A 20,629-nucleotide genomic window follows, 5' to 3' on the forward strand; every position below is an offset into this window, starting at 1 on the left:
ATCGCAGACAAATCGCAAAAACTTCGAACGGTTTTCAATTTTAGGTAACACACTTCTCTTATCACAAATCTACCGTGAATGCATTATTTCTCTGTAATAATTCTTGATATAATGAAATGTAATTGCTTGCAATAATAAAAAATATTTAAGTCAGAAAAAATTAAGACTACATGGTTTGTTTTTCAAATAACTCTCACCCTGCGTCTTAGGGTCTATCACAGTTGAATTTTATAACAATGAATTCATAAAAGATCAAACCATCAAAAAAAAATCTGAAGGAAAATTCACCATGTTGTGAGTATAACATGATAATAGGTTCATCCAGGGCCGCATTTAAGCGCTGGGGGCCCCGGGGCAAATTTGAAAGGTGACAAGCAAAAAAAAAGGTCACCCCAGGACTAGGGGGCCCCTAGAATCGAGAGGCCCGGGGCTTTGCTCCCCCCCCCCCCTCTCAAATCCGGGCCTGGGTTCACCAGCTGATCAAGAACCTGAAAAAAACCTTGACTTGACTTGACTAGACTGAAAGCAGTGCTGGGGATTGACGATCACTTTTTTTTAAACTGAAATAGCTTAAACGACATATCCAATACTATATTCGAATTAGAGCTGGGTATGCACAAAAGGTATGAAAGTCTTATAACAACTGTTGATTACTTATGTGTGCGCCAGATCGTGGAACTGAAGCTGTTAAATTCAAAAAGGCAATACATATGTAAAGAAAAACCATGAAGAAGACTAGTACTCAAATAAACATTTTTCAACTATACAACTTGTAAGAATACTTAGAGTCGTGGCTTATTTGTGCGTTTTTCGAGTACTGTTTCTTATGTTGTACACAGTGGCGCTCTATTTGACGTGAAGGGATTTCCAATTGCGCATGACGACCGACTCTATGCAATGATGACGATGAAGCACGAACGTTCACGACAAGTTAATTCCTGCTTCGTACTCGAGAAGAACCTCCGATTTATGTAAAGCTTTAGTTTGCGTTATAAAAATCCGTCGATTGATGTGCATATTATAGAGGGAAAGCACACAACAGATTCGAAAATACGTGTTTGCTGACTTTTAGTTGCGGTATTAGTGCTGGATTTTTTTATTCATAAATTCATTTTTCAAAAGTTGAAATAGTTTTGCAACAGTTTAAATAATTATGCTAAGATTTCAATGGTTTTGATAGCCTACTTTACCACGCACGCATTTATAAAAAAAGTACAAGAGATAAAATTATGTACTTAGCAGATTTATAGACATATTGATTGTACCGCAAATAAATGCAGGTCGCATATCTGTTACCAGCTCACGAAATAATGAAAATATCAAAATATAAACGCTAGATATAAGCGACATTAACACATCGACCCAAAATTTGCATAAATTCAAGAATGACACAATTTGTTATTTGGAGCATAAGCCAAGATTTATCTGAATTCGAACGAAAGCAGATTTCAATGATGGTCTTATTCATCTTTGATTCACAATAGTTTTGCAATTTATTTAATGAGATATATAACGATAATGCTATTGTTTGCATTATTCCACCTAGAAGCAGAAATCAGTATCCTACGGTTGAATGCTGAAAAATAAATATAAAATAGCATGGTTGAATTTGGATTATACCGCAAAATAAAAAAGTTCCCGCGCATTTGCAAACATCTATATAGAAACTATAGATATCTTTGCTCTCTATCTGTTGAAAGTACGAGAAACACTAATTTTCGATTTTTCCGAAATAAAAAAAACGCGAAACGGCTGCTCCAAAAACGGCACAGAAGTGAACCCGAACGAGAAGAAAAGCAAAACACGAAGACGAAAATGTCGGCATGTTCGGCAGCAGCAGAAGCACTAGTTCCACCAAAAGCATCAGCAGTAGTACAAGCAGAAGCAACGACATAGTTTGTTTCGGAAAAATCTAATAATTGTTTCGTTATAGTGAAGAATTTTACCCGGATGATTCTAATTTTGATTTCTTGAAAACAGGGAAAACAATTTAGTTGAATGTTTGACGTCGCGATATTCACAGCTCCTTTTTTATGCATCTTAGTTATGTGCAGGATCTAATTCAGCAAAATGCAATAGTAAACCAAAATCGAACAGTGGAGCAGTATGTCGATGGTATCAATCGAAGTTGCTCAGTGACCCACAGAGAGACGTCTGAAGTTTTCACAATCCCAGAGTATCGATTTACTGTAGGTGCTGGAGAAATTGAAGGTTTTCCTGGTGGTGCAGCGGCATATACTTCATGACATTCTGCCTTTGCAGATAGTCAATGCGGATAAACCAGTGTTAAAATATGTTGGATTTGATTAAAATTTTGTTTCAGGAAACGCATATTGAGGTGAAGAAAAAAAGGTGTAAAAAAGAATAATGTGGCTTATACGTGATAGTGTGCCATCAAATGAACGCCAATTGTACCGTCAATTTAATTTTTTGGAGATTCTGACAACTGTATTTCCATATTGATTTTGCTAGCGCTGAGAGAGTAAGGAAAAGAGCCGAGTTTCAATTCTCTCTGGTACCATTGCATCTAGGGTGTACACAATCAGCGGCAATTTAGCAAAAAAAATATCGTTAATGTTTTCATTTATTGTTCACTGCATTCATAAAAAAGTGTCATTATGTTGAAGTGTCCAACGAACGTAGAAATAAATGTCTGCTTCTAATAATTAAAGCGCAATCGATTTTGTTTCGTTCAATATAAAGGATATGTACAAGGAAAATGCTGGGATATATACGATGACACAATGGTATACTCTGCGTTGGAATGTACTATTCCGTCTAGTTGAATATTGATCATCTTAGTGAGTGAGATATAAGCTAGGATAACTGAAAATGAAAATTAGTCGAGTGTGTGTGTAAACATTAAGGAGCTGGTAAAGATGTGTGCAAAAGCAAAGCATTAGTAATCATGGCCTAAACTAATAGGCACACTTTTTCAACAATGGAAACATCCGTTTGTAAACGCAATTTTTTTTATTTATCCTGGAATTGAAAAGTGAGTGTTGAGGAAAAAACAAGTAAAACAAACCAAAAAATAAAAAAATATGTGTGAGTTATCTAGTTAAAATAAGTTTTGTGAGTAGCAATGCTAATCATGGATAATGCCTATAAAAAGAGGAAAAGCGGTCGTCTGTGGGGTATATGTAATTTGGTGTTGCAACGCATGGATGAAGGGAACATAATACGTAGATGGAGGCATTTGAATGTTATAAATAACCAGAGTGTTGATGTTGGCAGCCAATAGGTAAGTATCATTTACTTGCTCGGCTTACTTAACATGTTCAAGAATTTAGCTAAACCATTTTCGTAAGCACTGCATTGCTTTCGTTATAATTTGGAATCAACACAGCTATATGATAGCTATGTGATTGCATAACATTTTTCTACAAAGCAAACAGGATTATGTTATGGCAAAACCGTGTGTATGTCTTGTATAATCGTAGATAGCAAATCTCTAGATAATTTTTATATGTTTCTTTCGAGAATATCTGCATGTGTTAGTGAATCCAAATATGCTATTGGCATTAGTAGCTGAAGTAGTTCTATCATAAGCCAACAATGTCTTTGTTCTGTACGAATGGGATAAAGTTCATAAGCATTATTTGGCGATGTCCCAATAACACAGAAAATAAAGGTGAAAATTATACACAATGGCAGGTAGCGGATGAAGATGACAGTTATTCCTAACTTTTATTGAAGGCATCGTTCTGATTCAATGCATGCATAGTTGCACAGCCTTCTTTTCAACAAATTATGATGCTACATAAACTCGTTTGTATTGTCAACGAGTTCTTCGATTGTGTACCTACTTATCAAGAATGCAGTGTACCATGGAACGGGGTGAAATTGTACAGTTTTTATAATATTTTCCAATTAACTAGCTTCATGTACATTTTTCCCAGAAAAGTATATATTTAAAACAAGTACTAGCATGTGCTCTTTGGCTATTGGTGAAATTTCTGTCGTCTACTTCATGAAATGAATTCGAGGATTCTATGAGGTAATATGAGATAAATCGGGGTGAAATTGATCACCCCTGAAATCCATACATTTTATTGAAAATGTGCTTTTTTTTCTTTATGTTTATGATAAATGATGATTTCTGGACTGAAAAATATCAATCACAGGTAGTGTGGAAACGAAAATAACGATATTTCAGGTTAAAGTTTATTCATTTTGGTTCACGAACTGCAGTTTGCTGAATTTGCTCTCATTTGAACATTGTTAGATCGGTCAAATCGGTTTGTTGCAAAATCTCAAAAGCTAGCTCTGTAATTGAAATCTTTGAGGTTTCCTGTGAATTCATCAGTATTACTTTGATGGTATGGAAAAATCATTGTTGAAAATTATATTTTTTGAGCTTTTATCAAACTATCACTCCTCCAAATTTAACGTAATTAACCCCTAATTGAGATTACTTCAAGTAAATTTAATACTTTTTTTTGTTATTTAGAAACTTGTTCGATCAAATTTGATTGAGTTCTGACTGAATTAAAAGAATTTTTCGAAAATATGTTAAGTTGCACCGGGCATGCAAGAGTTAACTTTGACAGATATGTGAATCTTTCAAAAGTTGCATTTTAGGACTCGTTAGCATTGCCTAGTTTTGTAAGATCAGTATCTTTTGATTAGTATTTCCTATCACGAATTTCCAGGTGATCAATTTCACCCCACGGTACCAAACTTTCTGCAATTCAAAGTTGACACATATACTGCCGTTCCAAGCATAGTTGTCCCAGCGTGCATAAGGTTTGTGTAGAACATAGAACTACTATGATTGGAACGGCAGTATAACACACATAATAATTACAAAATTATTTGTTTCCGATCGTTGCTTATTAATCACATTATCTCCACTAATATGTAAAAACTATATTCATGCATAACTTTTAAATTTTTTAAAGCTTATTTAATAATTATACATAAATACAGTTTGGATATGCTTAGTAAAACAATATATTTTATATTTGTAGATTTAAGATTACGCTTTTACTTAATACTAGATTTTATGGGAGCACTAAAGTCGCCTATTACGCTATTTATTACGCAATTGTTTTACGTGGATTACAGAATTTGCGCATTTTGCTGAGTTGAATTGAAAATCCACGTGTATTTTTCACAAAAGTTATTTATTATGTTGTTTGTTTCTAATTGCTTTGTATTTTTAAATCGTTGATTTAGTAGGGTTTAAAATTCCGGGAACGATTTCCCGAGAAATACCTTTCCTCGGGATTCTCGAATCCTGGGAACAGAATTATTGATTCCCGGGATTTTTGAGTCCTTCGAAAAATTTCGCAAGATTTACTACAGTTTTTTATGCAATGCAATAACACTAAATACCCTATCAAAACGCGAAGCTGACGTCGCATAGTGGTCGGAAAGGAATGAAATCAGGGCGAAATTAATAACTACTAAGGGTTACCTCCTAGATGAGCGATGTCTTTTCGAATATTGATCCTGAAACTATTGGCCAACTTTTTGCAATGACTATGTAGCTCAAAATTTCACCGCTAGGGCGGCGCTGTCGCTAGCTTCTCAAGGAAGCAAAATAGAAGGATGTCTAAGGGAAGTTTGTAGAGAATAGTATTTTGAGAAACTCTTCCTTGGATGAGAAATTTAACAACTAATCTTTTTGACCCAGCCTTTCTCATTCAAACTTATTATATGTTAAAATAGATTTACACGATTTAAGAGAAAAAATACTCCTTGAAAATTCTGCTGGTTTCATTTTTCACTCTAAATAAGGAATTTTTGATAGCCGACAGCAAAACTATACCGAACATTCAAAACCTAACATTCACACACATATGAGCAGTTAGCATACATTAAAACATACATATGCAAATACCATGAAATAAATATGTTTCAAATATATCACGCGAAAAATCCAGATGACTACTTCTGGTTGCCGGAATACATCCTAAAATGGCCAAATTTTGCCTAAACCGGGTATTTCGATGGCGAATATGCCGACTTTTAGTTTCTGGAAAACAACTTAAGATGACCAAATATCATCCAATATGAGTATTGCGGGAGCGTTACACCCAGAGGCCAGAAATCAACTTAGGACGCCATTTCAAATTTCTAGATACATAGTAGCTTCCGATTTCTGAAAAACAACCTTAAAGGGACAAACATTGACCAATGTTTTTCAGGAAAATTATCCCGGGCTCGCAAGCAGGGAGTAAACTTCATATTTCACTTTGAAACCCGATTTTGCAGCTTCCGGTTTCTGGAAAACATCCTTAAATTGTCAAATACAATACGATGAAAGTATATCCACTCTTTGGGTACTAGAATATTGATGTTATATATAAAGTAATAATTTAGGTATAGTATGTGATATTTGACGTAATATTTGTGCTAAAGAAAAAGTAAATAGATAGAAATGACTTTTAATTTCAACTTCAATCCATAGCAAGGCGGCAAACATTGAAACAGTACAATATCAAATTCAAATGATGTTGAAGCCACATATTTTGATCGTAGCTATAGTTTTAAACAGTCTTCGGGTTACGTTTCTTTCTAAAACTTTCAAACCACATGTTTGAACATAATGAAATTCATTGTTTAAGGGTTTAAAAGCCCATTAATTTGAATTCAACTATGTTTATGAGATATAAGAGCGATTTTCACATTTTGACGCATCGCCAAAACTAAAAGTTTGATAACAATGAAATTTAATAGCAACCTAAGCGGCAAATAGACCCTTTATTTGACACCAAGATAGGAAGAATCGGTCAGACCATCTCTGAGAAAAGTGAGTGCGAAAAAAAGGTGCACATACACACGTACACACCCACACACATATACACCTATACATGTATACATGCAGAAAATGCTCGATTCGTCGAACTGAGTCGAGTAAAATATGACATTCGGCCATTCGGATCACTTTTCTACCTTTTAATTACCTAACTTTTGAACCATATGTTCAATCATTACGAAATTTAAAAGTTAAGGGTTTTGGAGACAGCCCGATCATTTAAACCAGTTGCATTGAAATCGGTTATGTGGTTTCTGAGATATTGATGTTTCGTAATTTTTACATTTTGATACATAACCTCCAAACTCAAAATCCGATTACAATGTAATTCAATAGCAACCTATGGTGCAACTAGACCTTTCATTTGCAATTAATTTTATGAAAATCGGTCCTGCCATCTCTGAGAAAAGTGAGTGAGAAAAACAAGTTGCACATACACACACACACACACACACGCAAAAACACATACACACCTACACACATACATACAACCATACACATATACATACATACAACCATACACATATACATACACACATACATACACACATACACACATACATACACATACACACATACATACATACATTTACACATACATACACACATATATACACACATACACACATACATACACACATACACACATACACACATACACACATACACACATACATACACAGATACACACATACATACACACATACACACATACATGCACAGATACACACACACATACACACATACACACATACACACATACATACACACATACACACATACATACACGCATACACACATACAGACAAACATACATACAGAAAATGCTCAATTCGTCGAAAGGAGACCACTTTTATACCTTTGGTTTTTCCAGTGATTGCTACACCTTTCTAGGAAAGGCAAAACATGATTTACAGCTACTTAAAGCATGTCGATGAGGCAAAATTCCGAAAAATCTCGAATTTCACGATCCAGATATATCAAACAAAATTGAGGTATGCGTAACGGCTTCTAATATTTAGGTAGATCGAATTTGAATTTTATGTGTTGCGCTCTAAGTTAACATTGCTTGCTAAAAAATGGACGCTTACGCGTCGCACGCTCGCTATTGTTTTTGATATTGTGAACGTTTAGGCGAAAATCGCCCAGAAAACTTTTTTGTGCATGTCTCTATGAGCACGAAAGAACATTTTAGTTTTTGAATGAGCGCGGGTATTTGCGGCGGGGATACCATTCAAAACTCTACATAAAGTGGGAGTGCCAAGTATTTTATTATACTTATTTTGTGGAGGACTTATTTCCATGAAACAACTCCAAAAGGGATATCTGAACTTGTTAGAATGTTAGAGTAAGACCATATAATAAATTAGTCACTACTGTAACATTCATTACTACTTCTGCATTCCGTAATAAATCACTTGGGTAAACAACATGAAAATAGAGAAGTCATGAGTCCACAAGAAACCTATTCTCTCAACTAAGTTAAATGTATGACAACATTAATAATCCGAGCATTCTGGTGAATGTTTACTAGCTTAAACCCTGCAGAAATGATTCGCGAAGAGGGCTTGCTCGATGAATTAAGTTGAAAAATTGATTTTTTCCGACTATATGCAGTTCCAGACCACTGTGCGTCGTCGATATTCATTTGTCGTGTAATATCAAATTATTTGCTTCAATTATTTGTCATGAACATTTGCTGTCTTATTCAGTAAACGAAACTTTGTCTAATGTCGTTCTTTGCATTCTATTATTTCATTCCGGTTTGTCTCGGTATTTCAAAGAGAACCACCGAATTGCGAAATAGTGTTCCAATTAATCAACCTAAATCCTTACACGGAATCCTACTCTCCAATCAATGGTGATACCAACTACAGATAGCTTTGAACTATTGTTTTTGCAATGCAGTTTATTTTTTCTTTAAGGGGGGACCCTACTCTGAAAAGTTGAAAAATAATGAATTTTCGTGGTATTTTTTCGGATGTTTAGAGAAAGGTGAGGTGTTCGGGCATTTCGGCTATGGATTAAGGTATATTTGAAGATGTATTTTGTGTACCGTGGGTGCAAATATAGTGAGTATTACGCTATTGGCAGTGTTTTTGTCGAAACCATGTTTTTTCAACTGGTGGTAAATTTTTCTCAGCATCTACTGGACCGATTTTGCTGAATTTTTTTTAACATGTAAAAATGGATTATCTAACTTGTTACGTAGCCGTTTTTTGATATCTGAGTTTTTCAATGTTATATGATTTTTTCAAATAGTGATTTTTCATGAAAAAAACATTTTTTTTACTAAAATGACCGCCATTTTGGCAATTTTTGAAATTTTCAAAAACGGCTACCTAACAAAATAGATAATATGTTTCTGTATACTGAAAAAAAATTTCAGCCCGATCGGTCTACTAGAAGCTGAGAAAAACTTACCACCAGTTAGGTACTGATTTAGAGAGAGCATCCACGCTCCCAGCTGCCAGCAGTGTAATACTCACTATATTTACATTCACGACATGGAAAATACATCTTCAAATATACCTTAATCAATAACCAAAATAGCCAAACACTTCACTTTACTCTAGACAGCCAAAAAAAAATATGAAAATTCATGATTTTTCGACCTTCTAGAGTAGGGTCCCCCCTTAAATTCACATTGTGTAATGGCATAGCAAATATCGTTGATAAAAAATAAGCGAAGAGGCTCTGCAGTTAGCAATTATAGTTTTGAGCGTATTTTTGTTATAGTGTTAAAGTATAGCAATAAACTTAAGTAATAAAGTATATTATTAATCTCATGTTTGCTTAGGCTTTTTTTCATGCCCGGTTTCCGAAAATTCCCGGGAAATGAGATTTTTCATTTCTGTTTCCCGGGAATATTGCAAACCTTAATTTAGATTGTCGTAGAGCTTCCAAAATTCAATTCCAGAATAATCAATGATTTAATACTTTCCTTGTGTACCAAACCATGAATATGTTTGAAATCCAAAGTAAAGCCATAGTGCTACATTCCGATTCGGTGCTCGGACTTCTGCTTATTATACACTTCGCAGCCTACTTTTTTAGTGTTTAACTATATATTTATTATGCCAGGTTTGAATACCACAATGGTTTGGATTTCAGAAAGACTCAGAATTATGAATCAGCATCAATTTTTATATAAATTGCAGCAAACTTCCACAATTCTGCTCTCAAGAAATTATAGTTTAGAGCTATACAGGAATACATTAAGGTCGTTTTTTACGCGGGGGATGCGTTCCAAATTTGTATGGGCCCGCGTAAAAACGACTTTTTTGAGTTGCAAATATAACAAAGAAAACCGTCCTAAAACGTTAAAACCTCGTTTGAATATGATAGTGGCCAATCTAGAGACCAAAATTCAATAATTTAAATTTTGAGGATTTACGCCAAAAATTGTGAATTTTTTTGAAAACTGATATATGATCACTCGTGGCCTAAAACGGAAAAACGTGATTGAAATGAGGTCGATACCGTTTTTGAGTAATGGAGGAAAGCAACCCGCGTAAAAAGCGACCTTACTGTACATCAAATGCTTTGTTATTATTTAAATGTTGCTTGAATCATATTTTATTGAAATTTATATAATTCATAAATGTTTGGTTAAATTCGAAACAAGGACTTTATAAAACTTGCTGCGATAATGAGAAGTGGAATAACATTGATGCCCTGTTTGTACTGAGTTTTGAATTAGAAAGCAATATTCAATAAACATAATGTATTTTAACCTACATCTTTGGTAAAGCTTTTCAAAATATCTGCATCGCTAATTGTGGTACATTTGCATGCTGTGGGGTCAGATTTTGCAACAATACTTGACTCCCGAAAGCTGTAAAAGTTTCTTATTCTTCGCGAATCTGGGTTCAACGTACAATTTAATATACCGTTTTGATCCAAACTTCGAACAGTCTCAAACTTCGAACACTTTACAATAAAAATCGATTTATTATGGCTTGTGTAATAGAAAGAATGATTATCATATACCATTTCGTTGCTAGGTATGTTTTTCACCCAGTGATGTATAGCTCTTTACTATAGGGCCACTTTCGGGGAATAAGCAGGCGTTGGAAAAAGTGACAGTCAGTTTTCAGACGGTTTGCCTATCTATCTCTTGGCGATTACATTGAAGTGTTCGGAGTTTGAATCAAAACCGATTCCTTGTTTTCATGTACAAATCGTGTTAAAATTTATATAAATAGCACTTAATTGCAACAACAATAAAATAACCAACATGCTAAACCTTTGAGATCGATGAGAAAGTTCATTTTTCGTTGATTTTTTAGTGCAAAAAGTTACATCATAGCTTAAGTGTTTAAAATTTGATGCAGTACGGTATATTTTGAAGGTGTGTGTTTTGTGTGTGAGTGTGTGTGTGTCTGTGTGTGTGTGTGTGTTGGTGTGTGTGTGTGTGTGTATGTAACGGTCCCCCAATCTCACTTGATTTTCTCAGAGATGGTTGGACCGATTTTCATGAAACTAATTGCAAATTAAAGCTCCAGTTGCCCCATAGAACCCTATTGAACTTTATCGTAATCGGATTTTGAGTTTCGAGGTTATGTATCAAAATGTGAAAATCACAAAACTTCAATATCTCAGTAACTACACAACCGATTTGAACAAAGTTGGTATCAAATGAAGGGGCTTGTTTTTTGAACCATTTGTAAATTAACTTTTCAGTGTTTGGACGTGTAGTTCAAAAGTTATGCAAAGAAACGTGTTACGAAGACTGTTTAATCTCACTCACTTTTCTCAAAGATGGCAAGACCGATTTTCACAAAATAAGTGTCATATGGAAGGTCTAGTTGCCCCATAAGACCCTATTGAATTTTTTTGTAATTAGACGTTAACTTTGTTCGTTATGTAGAATAATGTGAAATCAGGCTATGAAAAGACACATTATCATGAGACTGCTTGAACCCACCCACTTTTCTCAGAGATGGCTGGACCGATTTTTACGAAATAAGTTGCAAATAAAAGGTCCAGTTGTCTCATAATACCCTACTTAATTTTATTATAATCGAACTGTAACGTTATCTTTTATGTAACGAAATGTGAAAATCACGAAACTTCATCATGTCAGAAACTCAAACCGATTGGAACAAAACAAGTATCAAATGAACATGCTGTCTTCAAAACCATTGAACCATTCGAATTTTTTAAAAATTGGACATGTGGTTTAAAAGTTATGGAAAGAAATGTGTTCTGGAGACTATTAGATCTTACTCATATTTCTCAGAGATGGCTGAACCAATTTTCATAAAATCAGTATCATATGGAAGGTCCAGTTGCCCCATGAGACCCTATTTTCTGCAACCGGACTATTACTTTGCCTGTTGTGTTTAAAAATGTGAAATCCAGCTATGAAAAGAAAAAAATATTCCGAAGACTAGTCAATCTCACTCACATTCTCAAAGAATGTTGAACCGATTTCCACGAAATTAGTGACAAATGAAAGGTCTAGTTTCCTCATAATACTCTATTAAATTTAACAGTAATCGGACTTTAACTTCGTCTGTAATGAATCAAAATGTGAAAATCACGAAAATTCATTATCTCAGAAACTACACAACCGATTTGAACAATACTGATTTCAGATGAACGGGCTAGTTATGGGTTGACTGACGAATTATTATGGTTGTACACGTGGTTCAAAAGTTGGGAAAAGCAATTCATATTCGATATATAAAAAAAATCTTACTATAAACAATCGAATCAAAAATTATATTTTAACGAATGATGTATCGAGTCTACATATAATTGAGTCCAATCTATATATGAGTACAGTGACGTTTCGATTATACCACGATAAAAAAAAAAATTCGCGTCATATATTCGAAACATATTTATTTCTTGTTATTCGCATGTGTTAATGTATGTTCATTTATATTTGAAGATTATGTTTTAAATTTTCGGTATGGTTTCACTGCTACCAATGATTTGTTATTTTAGAGTGATAAATAAATCCAGCAAGGGGGATTTTTTTCTGAAATAAAGTGTGTCGTGTAAATCTATTTTAACAAATGATAAGTACGATTGAGAAAGGCTTGGTCTGACCGCTAGGTGGATTAATTTTTGTTTTTTTTTATGTCATCATTTATGTGTGTGTTTCGAGCTTTCACGTTTCTCTTCAATACAGAACATCAGCATATTAATCAGGGACAAGAGCCGCTGCAACAATATGAATCGCTCTTTGGTCGACGATGCTGGCAAAAAGTGGAAAAATATGCTTACACAATTATTGAACGGCCCCTTAAAGTCAAAGTCTATATGTCAGGAGATGCCATATGGCATCACCCGCGGGGAATGGGTTGAAAGTTAAATGTCTTATATAAGAAACACTGTTTGATCAATTTTTCAAAATCTGAGGCACTAATCAAAAATCCGCTCGGTATCATTCTGGGGGAACGCAGTAGCTTTCGGTTGCATATAAGATCGACAACATCGGATATTACACGCAAACGTTGGACGACGTCGTAGCGCTGCAGGAGGTGTGCTGGAAGGGCTCAATGGTATGTAAGTTCAGGGATGGTCATGCCATCTACCTGAGTGGCAACACGCATGAGCTAGGAACAGCTTTTATAGTGATGGGCGAGATGCGGAAAGGCGAGATGCGGCTGGTGGCCAATCAGCCCTCGAATGTGCAGGTTGAGAATCAAGGGCCGGGTCTTCAACATGAGCATCGTAAACGTGCACAGCCCTCACCTCGGAAGTACCGAAGACGACAAGGATGAATTTTACACGCAGTTGGAGCGTGAGTACGACCACTGCCCAAAACATGATATAAAGATCGTCATCGGGGATTTCCACGCTCAGGTCGGCCAGGAGGAGGAATACAAACCGGTGATTGAAGGGTTCAGCGCGCACCAGCGGACCAACGAGATGGACCTAAGACTTATCGACTTTGCCGCCTCCAAGAACATGGCCGTTCGTAGTACCTGCTTCCAGCACAACCTCCTATACAAGTACACCTGGAGGTCACCAAATCAGACGGAAACACAAATCGACCACGTTCTGATTGATTGCACGTTCTGATTGATCCTATAGAAGCCCTAACGTCGACTGGGACCACTACCTGGTGATGGTTAAGACGTCGCCGAAAACTACGCACATTCGCTCGAAGCTGCGCTGCCAGAAGAGGACCAGCTGGAGGTAGGTGCTCTCGAGGACTGTTGGAACACAATTAAAGCAACCATCAACAGCGTAGCGGAGAACGTCATCGGGCATGTGGGACGAACCCAATGGAAGGAGTGGTTCGACGACGAATGTAGGAGGGTGATAGATGAGGAGAATGCTGCGTGGGCGGCTAAGATGTGCAGTGCCACTCGTCAGAATGTGGAAAGACACCGACAGAAGAAGATGCAGCGAACCCAAATTTTCCGGGAGAAGAAGCACCGCCTGGAAGAGGAAGAGTTTGCAGAGCTGGAACAGCTGCATCATTCTCAGGAAACGCGGAAGTTCTACCAGAAACTCCACACATTCCGCAGAGGCTTTGTGCCGCGAGCCGAAATGTGCTGGGATAAAGGTGGTAGTATTCTGACGGACGATTGTGAGATGACCGAAAGATGGAAGCAGCACTTCGACGAACACCTGAATGGCGCCCAGGCAGGAGACCATGGCGGCGGAAAAAGGGATCCCGCCGGTGCGACAAATGTAGAAGACGTGCCAGCCCCAACGATAGGCGAAGATAAGGATGCCATCAAGCAGCTGAAAAACAATAAATCGGCTGGGAAGGATGGCCTCGGAGTGAGCTTATTGAGATGGGCCCGGAGAAGCTGGCCACCTGTTTGCACCGGCTGATTGCAAGAATTTGGGATACAGAGCAGCTACCAGAGAAGAGGAAGGATTGGGTTATCTGCCCTATCTATAAAAAAGGCGACAAATTGGACTGAGGGAACTATCGTGCGATCACCGTCCTGAATGTCGCCTACAAAGTGCTGTCCCAAATCATTTTCCGCCGCCTCTCACCCCTAGCCAGCAGATTTGTGGCCGGCTTCGCCGGCTTAGCCAGCTTCGTGGAAGGACGGTCTACGATGGACCAGATCTTTACCATACAGTCGATCCTTCAGAAATGCCGTGAATACAGAACCCCCACGCACCACCTATTCATCGACTTTAAAGCCGCATATCAACTATCAACTGAACAGAGCTATGGAAGGTCATGGACGAAAACGGCTTTCCAGGGAAGCTGATTAGACTGATGAAAGCTACGGTAGATGGGACGCAGTGCTGTGTGCGGATTTCGGGTGGATTGTCGGGTCCATTTGAATCCCGCAGGGGTCTTCGACAGGGTGATGGTCTCTCTTGCCCGTTATTTAACATTGCGCTACAGGGTGTAATGAATCGTGCGGACATCAACACGTGGGGTACGATTTTCAACAAATCCAGTCAATTCGTTTGCTTTGCTAATGATATGGACATTGTCGGCAAAACAACTGCGGCGGCTGCCGAACAGTACACTAGACTAAAACGCGAAGCAGCGAGGATTGGGTTGCAGATAAATACGTCTAAAACGAAGTATATGTTAGATGGCGGGACCGAAGCCGACCGACAACACCTAGGCAGTAGCATTACGATCGACAACGATGAGTTCGAGGTAGTCGATGAGTTTGTCTATCTTGGCTCACTGGTTACTGAGGACAATGATACCAGCCGAGAGATCCGGAGGCGTATTATCAGCGGAAGTCGTGCCTACTATGGGCTCCACAAGCAATTGCGGTCGAAAAGGCTGAGCCCCCGTACGAAGTGTAACCTGTACAAAACGCTCATAAGACCGGTTGTTCTCTACGGGCATGAATCGTGGACAATGCTCGAGGAGGACCTGCAAGTGCTCGGAATTTTCGAACGACGAGTACTAAGGACGATCTTTGGCAGCGTGCAGGAGAACGGAACATGGAGACGAATAATGAACCATGAGCTCGCGCAACCCTACGGTGAACCCAGTATTCAGAAGGTGGCTAAAGCTGGACGGATACGCTGGGCAGGGCATGTTGCAAGAATGCCGGACAACTACCGTGCGAAGATGGTGTTTGCCTCGAATCCGGTAGGAAGAAGACCCCTGGTCGTAGCGGGCAAAATGAGTAGACCAGGTGGAGCTAGATCTGGCAAAGAGAACACGGTGTCCCAGGGATTGGAGAGTGGCAGCCAATAACCGAGTGAATTGGAGAAACTTTGTAAATCAGGCCATGTCATTATGACGGAATGCCAAATAAATAATGGTAGATCCAATATAAAATTCATTTATCCTTCGAATATTGTGAAATGTATTTCTAAAAAGAGATGGGGGATGGCTGAGAATAAAAATACGCAAGCCACTGAACAAACAAATTGATTAAGATATTTAATTTACAATTTTATTTTTGTTTTTTTGGCGAGAGAAATTTTGTTTTGTGTCATGATGTGAATTTTTTCTGGGAGGATAAAATTACTGTCTACAACTTTGCTGGGGACGTTATGCCAATCAATCCAAACGTTCTGGCTATAAGTTGTTTTAGAGTGGGATGGCCCAAAGCGATTGACGTTGGCCCCTCATTAATCCATATCTCGACGTTTCATGCATTTTCAAATCATCTGTCATATATATTTTTAAAAAAGAAACGAACTTTTTTAAATAATTATTTTTTGTTTTTTAACTGTTTTTTCTCAAAAAAAAGTTCAGAGTGCGTATTTTTTTCGTAAAGACAAACTTTTTATCTCCAACTTTGCCGAAGATGTCACTCCGATCAAACAAACCGTTTTGGCTCTTAAAATATTTGTAATCATCAATACTATTTTTACAAAACTTATCACAAAGGGCCGTCCACATTCTACGTGGACAACTTAGAGAGGGGTAGGGAGTACGTAAAAGTCCACGCTTTTCCACGGTAGAGGGAAAGGGGTAATGATAAGATCGACGTGGACAAGATATTTTTGCATTTCTCCTAGAAAGGTATAGCAATCACTTGTAAAACCGAAAGTATAAAAGTGCTCCAAAGGGCCGAATGGCATATAGCACTCGACTCAGCTCGACGAGCTGAGCATTTTCTGTATGCGTGTGTGTGTGTGTGTGTATGTGTGTGTGTAACGCTCTCCCAATCTTACTCGATTTTCTCAGAGATGGCTGGACTGATTTTCATGAAATGCAAATGAAAGGTCTTGTTGTCCCATAAGACCCTATTAAATTTTATTGTAATCGGATTTTTAGTTTAGGAGTTATGTATCAAAATGCAAAAATCATGAAACATAATTATCTCAAAAACTACACAACCGATTTGAACAAAATTGGTTTCAAATGAACGGGCTACCTGAAATACCCCTGAATTTTGAATTTCACAAAGATTAAATTAGTGGTTCAAAAGTTATGAAAAGAAACGTGTTCTGAAGACTGTTTAATCTCACTCATGTTTCTCAGAGATGGCTGAGACTAAACCAATCGACTTCTGATAGATTTAGGATTGCCTGGGACTCCAAATAGAACAACAAAAACTTGGTTCTGGCATTCTGCTATTAAGTTTCGTTTTTTCCATATAACAATTCCCCACCCCAATAATTATTGTCATACGAACGAGTCATCTCTAAAACCTACAAATAACAAACTTCATAACAATTTGATATGTGGCTCAAAAGTTATAGAAAGAAATAAATTTGAAGACTATTCAAAACTATACCTGCTATGATCGATATATGTGGCCTCAACATAATTTAAATGTGGAATCGTCCTATTTAAACGTTCCATATTCATTGATTCCTTGCGATGTGTTTACTTTATGTCATCTGGGTGGACTTCTGATTGTGTCTGTGATTAATTTTTAGCTTCTGTGCATCTTCCTGGTTCCGGAGATACTCATATATAATGGGAATCGTCCGTTTCATGCTGTTTTCCAGAAACCGGAATTTACCATCTTACAATTCAAAATGTTGTCTGAAGTCGATTTGTGGCTCCAGTGATCATTACGATTCCGGAAATACCCATATTGGGTGGTATTTGGTCGTTTGCCGCTGTTTTTCCGAAACAGGAAGTCGCCATCTTAGAATTCAAAATGGTATCTGTGGTCGATTTCAGCTCCTGTGTATCATTCTTGATCCGGGTATTATTATATTGGGTAGAAATCGGCCATTTTTGCTTGTTTTCCAGAAACCAGAAGTTGCCATCTTACAATCCAAAATTTTGCCTGAGGTTTATTATGGAACATATTTGCTACCACTAAAAACATTCACCTGGCAAATATGGTTCCATTTAGTTGATTAGTTCGCGAGATGTGCAGAAATTTGTGCAGAAACATGTGTGGAGGGGCGTCGAACCATTATGGACATATTTGTTACCTCTAAAAACATTCAAATACCAAATTTGGTTGTATTTTCTTGATCGGTTTTTCGAGCTGTGCGAAATTTGTGTTTCATTTGTATGAGACCCCTCCCTTATAAAAAAGGGAGGGGTGTCAAACCATTATGCACATATTTGTTACCTCTAAAAACATTCACCTGCCAAATTTGGCTCCATTTAGCTGGTTAGTTCTCGAGATGTGCAGAAATTTGTGTTTCATTTGTATGGAACCCCTCCATTCCAGAAAAGGGAGGGGCGTCCAACTATTATGGACATATTTGTTACCCTTTAAAACATCCACATGCCATTTGCTTGGTTTGTTCTTGAGTTGTACAGAAATTTATGTTTCATTTGTATGGGACCCCTGCCTTACAGAAGAGGGAGGGATCTCAAACTATCATAGGAACCTTTATCGGCACCAAAAACGCCTACATACAAAATTTCACGTCGATCGGTTCGGTAGTTTTCGAGCCTATATTGATCAGACAGACAGACCGGACTGCATTTTTATATTTATAGATTACATCAAATTTTTAGAACCTAAAGAGTGAATATACATTCATTGGATTGAAGCGTTCATATAAATCTATTTTAACAATTCAAAGTTTGGATGAGAAAGGCTGGGTCTGACCGCTAGGTTGATTAATTTAGGTTATTTTTTGTTCATACAACATTTATTTGACACGGCACAATAAAGTTTCAAGGTTGAACTTCCGCGAACATTGAACCAATCAAGTGTGCGCACGCTTTACACAGGCATCATGAGTAGACATCAACCGTTTACTGTAATATCATCTATATCGATGTTACAGAATTTTTGACAGTACATACATTTTGGTTCTATTTATTTAAACAAAATGGTTCCAGTTAATCCAACCTATCGCAAATAAGTTTCAAGAACCATAAATTATTCAACAAGATATAAATTTTTTTTACAGCAGTTATTAGTTTTATTTTATTTTATCATTTGTGTACATTGAACAATCGTGACCGACAGATTACGAAAGATGTATTTATTTTTCATAAATAATTAATTATAGAAAAGTTTCTTTTGAAAGGAGACGGAGAATGTTCATTTTTTCTATGATTTATTTAAAGATTTTTATTGGTTCTGGTTACATTTTATAAATAATAGAAGTTCAAAAATTCGGTAAAATTTATCATCGTTTCATCGAATTTTGCCATTGAAATAATATTTATATCTAAATACGATTTACTGCACTGATGGAGGTGTAATAAAAATCCTTTTCTTTTTTGTTAAAAGAAACAAAACGTGGTCAAAACTGGATGCAGGACAAAAATAAAATTTGGATTAAGCTCTCGTTGGCAATCGATTCTCCACTAACAGCAAATTTATGAAGTTTGTTCTGTGATTTAGAAAGTAGTATAAGCGAAGCCTTGGTGCTACACTCCGATTCAGAACTCGACTTTCTGTTTATTGTACACAGACTTCGCGGTCAAATTATTTACTGTACAGGAAACTTGCCGGGCTAGCGCTACGATCCTGCTGACATTAACAGCCTCTGTCGAGCCAGGATTCGAACCTACGTCAGCTAGCTTGCTAGACCAGCATCGTGCCTCGAGACTAACTGTGGGCTTGACTTAGAAAGTAGTAGCGTTTGAAAAATACTTTCATGACTTTTATTTCTACTTACATGATATTAGTTGATTTGCAGTGTTCGTTACTTAATTTTAATCTGATTTTTCTTCATAACGAATACTAAGAAACAGAGATTATCCAAAAGATCTCTATTCTTCGACTCTTGTCTACTTTAATGATGATGATGGTCCCGCCTCTTACCCCTACAAAGATTTGAGGTAGACGATTTATCTATTAGATAATTAGTTATTACTTCAATTAAACCAGAAAGCAAAAAAAAACGGACTGGTTTTGTCAATACAGATATAAAATCCTCCATATATTCCAATGCTTAAACGGCAGTATTACTGAATAAAAAAAAAATTTAAACACAAATTTCTAAGCTGTTCTACGACCAAGATTACCAAGTTCTGATTATTTTACTTCTTTCAATCAATTGAACATTATTCACATCTGAATTAAGCCAACACCCAATCTAGCCCACAGCTAAATTGCTACAGTCCCAACAAGGCCACTCCCGCCGAACTCAGCAAGCAAAGCACAGGTAAACCGTGAACTTAACATGAGACTCATGAGGATGTCCCCACCTAGGGAAGTCTAGAAAAATTTCCAACCCGAAAAAGTCCTAGAACAGCTAGGAATTTCAACGTCCAAAGACAATCAAAAGTGTCATAATTTTCCCGAGTAATCCGGCTACCAGAACTACTTAAAAGTTTATTGTGTCACAAAAACTCAATTTTCATAACATACATCAGCATAATACATCTGTATGTATGTAAATAAAAAAAAACCTTTATTTTTCAAAATGTCATATATTAATTTTAGAAAGGTAGTCAATTATATCTGTGTAACGCGCGCGATTCTCAAACCTTTGTAGACTTCTCATTTATTTTTTTTTTACTACTACATTAAATACAAAATTCATCATTATCATCGGAACGAACATAATAGTTTT

General features: G+C 36.9%; 1 protein-coding gene across 19 annotated transcripts in view; it reads left to right on the top strand.

Moving 5' to 3' along the window:
• The first annotated feature begins 983 nt into the window (after nucleotides 1–983).
• Nucleotides 984–20,629, top strand: part of LOC129732121 (innexin shaking-B) — a 234,823-nt gene continuing 215,177 nt past the window's right edge. For 5 of the 19 annotated variants that reach the window (XM_055692641.1, XM_055692655.1, XM_055692654.1 and 2 more), the window contains exon 1: nucleotides 1,728–3,244. The gene's annotated coding sequence lies outside the window, so the exon portion shown is untranslated. Of the gene's footprint in view, nucleotides 1,078–1,727; nucleotides 3,245–20,629 lie in introns of those variants that run through there. The other 14 variants (XM_055692653.1, XM_055692650.1, XM_055692640.1 and 11 more) reach the window with 14 other exon arrangements.

Source organism: Wyeomyia smithii, chromosome 3, assembly GCF_029784165.1.
Source record: "Wyeomyia smithii strain HCP4-BCI-WySm-NY-G18 chromosome 3, ASM2978416v1, whole genome shotgun sequence".
Taxonomy (NCBI): Eukaryota; Metazoa; Arthropoda; class Insecta; order Diptera; family Culicidae; genus Wyeomyia; species Wyeomyia smithii.